The 4,788-nt window shown below is 33.9% G+C and overlaps 1 long non-coding RNA gene across 3 annotated transcripts; it reads left to right on the forward strand.

Annotated features, from left to right (window-relative positions):
- Positions 1–541: 541 nt before the first annotated feature.
- Positions 542–3,076, forward strand: LOC142171549 (uncharacterized). Of its 3 annotated transcripts, none has more exons than XR_012701212.1 (4): positions 542–1,153; positions 1,477–1,658; positions 1,733–1,890; positions 2,075–3,076. It is a non-coding gene; the product is annotated as an uncharacterized LOC142171549 (long non-coding RNA). The 3 variants fall into 3 exon arrangements; XR_012701211.1 differs by having other exon boundaries at positions 543–824; positions 925–1,153; positions 1,477–1,890; XR_012701210.1 differs by having other exon boundaries at positions 545–1,153; positions 1,477–1,890.
- Positions 3,077–4,788: the final 1,712 nt, after the last annotated feature.

The raw sequence follows: 4,788 nt of genomic DNA on the forward strand, positions 1-4,788 counted from the left end.
TTCAAGCATAATATACTGGAGATTGAAGCACTTGTGTATGAACTTCCAGCATATTATGCTGGATCGGTACATTATACTGAAACTCTAGTATATTATGCTGGAATTCCAGTATATTATATTGAAATATTTTTCGGATTTTGAACAGTGTTTTTGTTCAGATTTATCTTTACATGAAAAGTGGCTAAATTTCGATTACTTTTGAAATTGTGTGCCCTTTCCTTATATAGTTAAACCTCTTTTTAACAGCTGCATTTGTTATGATATGTTTTGGATGCTACAGTGAAGTAAAGTGTTGTTATAGATGACATATATTATAACACAACACAACAGATCGGTTCGAAAAAAATTTGACTTTTATAGTGAATGACTATTATAGATGGATGATGTTATAAAGATGTTTCGCTGTATTTATTTTTATAGGATGTCACATCATTGAGCCATGTTAGTTATTATTAAAATATTGTACAAATTGAATTTTATAAAATTTTAAAAAATGAATACCTGTTAATCGGGTGGAAAGGGGAATTAAAAAAAATAATTAATAACAATTTTATACAAAGGAGCTCCATCTGGACAGAATGCCCCAGATCTGCTCATCTAATCTACCCGACCAGCTGCTGCTACCCAGACATACCTGCTAGTTTAAGGATAAAAAATTAACATTTCAAGTTTCCTAGCAAACCTCGTATTCATGGATCCACGTTGATTTGTATTTCCATGATAGTGTTTGAAAAGGTAAAATTTTTACGGAATTTGGTGTTGAGGTGAGAAATAAAGAGCATGCTTTCGGGATGAAGTTCATACCACGCGACCAGACAGAAAAGGTATGAACTTGGGATGAAGTAGCATGAGTCGTATTGGTGTCGTGTTGAGATAAAATTTGTTCTTTTGTGTGATTGTTGCTAATGTTTTTCTTGAAATTAGTTGACAAATTTGGGTGCTCTGATGAATACTTATGCCTCTGATGCTCGTGGTCAATTTGGTGTTAGGCAAAGGAAAAAAGCTCGGAGGAGGTCCAGTTATTCTCTACTTAATTTCGAATAGCCCTTTTCCCAAAATTAACTGATGAAATAATTGATTGAGTTATTATTCTTTGATGGAATTTTAAGATAATGACACCAGCTGTTCAGCTGAGGAAACTCCAGCTGAAGAGGTATATTTCTAGTTGACGTCTTAACCTTTTGTGACTTTGAATGCTAGTCTCTTTCCATTTTATCATATCTTATAGTAGTAGTTGACATGTCATATATTGTTCACATTGAAAAAGCTGTAATGTTATGATTCTTCCATTTGTTCTTTAATTGTATTTGTGTCTTTATTCCAATGTATCAGAAGTTTTGATTTGAAGTGCCCTTCCTGATGAATCTTTATTATACCGAGTGTTGCTACTCATCTCTCAATTCATTGAAGGGATATGAAGTAAGGGTAATTTGGTTCAGTGCTTGATAATTGACATCCGTATGTTTCTTGTTTTAGGCGAAAAAAGTAAATCCCAGAGAACTGAACCCATATTTGAAGGATGGTGGAGGTGTGGTTATCCTGATGATTCAGGAGGAACAATACAACTTCTGTCTTGAGACGGAGGTGCAAGTTGGAGGCTTAAAGCCTTGAGACGAGCTCAAGAACAAGCAGATCGTGAAGGACGGAAGCTTGATGAGGTTGGCATTTTGATGGTTCTATTGCAGTCACTTTCTAACTTGTACAGTTATTTATAGGTGGCACTTGGCAGCAGAATGCTGGGGCTCACTTAGTCAGCTTGCTGTTTCTGTGGCTTCCGGTAAAGCTGCACCAACCCATGCTCATCTTCATGCTATCAACGATACAAGGCGAGGAGTAATGGATGATAAAGAAGCTGTTGCAGACAAAAGAAATCAGACTTATGCTAGAAAGGTAATGTCCATAAGATTCCAGTTAGTTGCTTTATATTTCTTTGGTTTTTCTTTACAGTTTAGTTTTAGTGCTTTATGGAATGACTTCTGAATATCAAGTTTAGTTTTAAATTAATTTTGGTTTTTTCTTACACATCTAACCCTGTGGGATTACATTGGCTTTGTTGTTGTTGATGATGATGTAGTCGTAGAAGTCTGAATTCTAAGAATCTGTGCCTTGCTCCTAAATTCAGAAGGAAAGCTAGCTGTGTAGTTAACTCGACTGAGATATCGACATTGGCAGGAAAATTTAGAACCAGAAAGAAAGGTAGCCCAGTTTGCTCCAGACCTAAAGCCAGTTCTTTGATCTGCTCATCCTTCAAGAAAGTTTCACTTCCAAAAGAACAGTAAATGACTGTTCCAGCTTCAAACTTGTTTAACCAACTAGACCACCTCTCTTCCAATTTACCAGAAGGTGGATCAGGGAGTACTGGTCCTACAAGAAAAACAGGTTTATTGAATTGTGCTTTCACTGTATTCTACATAAGGGCCCTCCATTTGAGAACAAGTCTTGGCTAGTATAGCAGAGCAACCCTCTTGAGTCCTGAGAGTACACGGTCATATACAGTAGGACCGCTCTTGAAAATGTATAGAAAATCTCGAGCCTCAAAAGTTTTGACTGAAGTGACAGAGGACAATTTGGCCATCCTATGGTCATTTGAAAATGCAAATGCCCAACCTTAAAGATTCTTTAGCATGGCGCAAAGAGAAAAATCAAAATATATCCAATGCGGATGTGGGGCTTATTGCCACTGCAATCTCTAGTGTAAATAAGTTCTCCAACGACGGAGATTTATGCATGAAAAGAGTGGTGATTCCAGCCATGTTTGTGATTATTCAAATCCAAAGGCAGGAGTTTGAGGAATCAAAACCAGATTTACGAGTATATGAGAAAACAGGTGAAGATGGGACAACTATCAAACCAGCCTTGACTGCAAATCAAAATTAGCTGCAAAAGTGATGTAGCTTCGCATGAAAGGGATGCATAATAACTTCTGGTGAGCAATTAAAATAGTATTCTCTTTTGTAGATTATTTAAACCAGTATGACATTAGTCAAGACCATGTGTATTTCAAGTAACATCACTGATAGTATTGTCCAGCAGACAACACTATTTACCAAAAACCAAAAATATACTACAGTATCCAGCAACCTATGCGGTAGCCAATTTAAGATCTATGATAGTATTGTCCACATATTTACCCCAAACAAAATATATGATCTATGATAGTATTTACCCTAAACAAAATAGTAGCTAGCAACCTTAAGGTGGTTAGTCCTATTTACCAAAAAGCTACCTTCTGACGTCAAAGAGCCGACCGCCAATAATCCTTTTAACCGCACTGGAAGCCAATTTAGCCGACTCTGCTGTTGCATATGTTATCTTAATGGTCCCATTCTCATATTCACTAGCGTCTCTCACTTCACCAAACTTTTTGAAATGGTTAACAAGTCTATTTTTGGTGACGGAGGACACGTCACCAGTAACTTTAACCTCAACAATTTGGTAAATCAATAAATTGGTAACAAAAAACTACTGTATATTGGTAATCAAAGTAACAATTACATCAGACCCAACCTACCACATCCATCATTATGACATCAATGTTGGTTTCCAATCCATTGTCAGATAGTACCTAAAATATTTCACACATAAAATAAATAAAAAATATTTAGAAAAAGATACAATTAAAAAATTGCACAACTCTTACAGCATCATTCATTAGGACATCACGGTTGCCTTCCAAATTGTCAGATGGTACCTAATTATTTCACACATAAAATATTTAGAAAAGATACAATTTAAAATCCAATTTTCAAGAAAGTGATCTCACAAATCTAAAAATAAATTCAGAAATTAAGAACTTTAAATGAGAACTCACCACGTCAATCATATCTTCATCAATGTATTGTTCGTGAAGGTAGTTTTCTCCCTACAAAAAACAAAAAACAAAAAACAAAAAACAAATAGCGGTCAAATCAAATGTACATAAAATATATAAAAAGTTCTAATCCAATACTCTCAAGAAAGTGATCTCACAATCAGTTGATAGAAAAAGATTCACAAATCCAATTTCCAAGAAAGTGATCTCACAAATCTAAAAATAAATTCAGAAATTAAGAACTTTAAATGAGAATTCACCACGTGAATCATATCTTCGTCAATGTATGATTCGTGAATGTAGTTTTCTCCGTACAAAAAAAAACAAAAAATAGCGATCAAATCAAATGTACATAAAATATATAAAAATTTCTAATCCAATACTCTCAAAAAAGTAGTATTAATCAATCAGTTGATAGAAAACGATAGAAAACCAATTTTGAAATTAAAGATTTGAATACGTACACTCATGACTGTTCTTCTTTTCTTTCTTTCTTTTCCTTCAAGATTTGATGTTCTTCTTCAAGATTTGTATTCAAAATGCTTGAACATTCATTTTGAATACACGGCCTTTTATAGATATGCATTTTGACCGTTATGCTCCCTTTTCACTTAATCATAAATGTTTTTTCTTCTATTTCTTCTTAAGTGAACTTAGTAAACTTCACTGAATAATAAACTTAATCACAAAGTAGTACTTATTTTTTCGGACTTTTCAAAAATAATATTTGACAAATGTATATTATTTGTACATTAATTATAATATACATATGTTTATGCATTATCCGTAAAAGTTACTCCCTCCGTTCACTTTTACTTGGTATGTATATTAAAAATAGATTCTCATTTTTGTTTGACACTTTACGCATATCAAGAGAGTATAATTTTTTTTTCCTGTTATACCCACAATATTTATTACTCATTTCAAATCATTTTCTCAAATCCAATAAAATATGCATCAATTAATATGGGTATCAT

The sequence above is a fragment of the Nicotiana tabacum genome, chromosome 17, assembly GCF_000715075.1.
Source record: "Nicotiana tabacum cultivar K326 chromosome 17, ASM71507v2, whole genome shotgun sequence".
NCBI classification, from domain to species: domain Eukaryota; kingdom Viridiplantae; phylum Streptophyta; class Magnoliopsida; order Solanales; family Solanaceae; genus Nicotiana; species Nicotiana tabacum.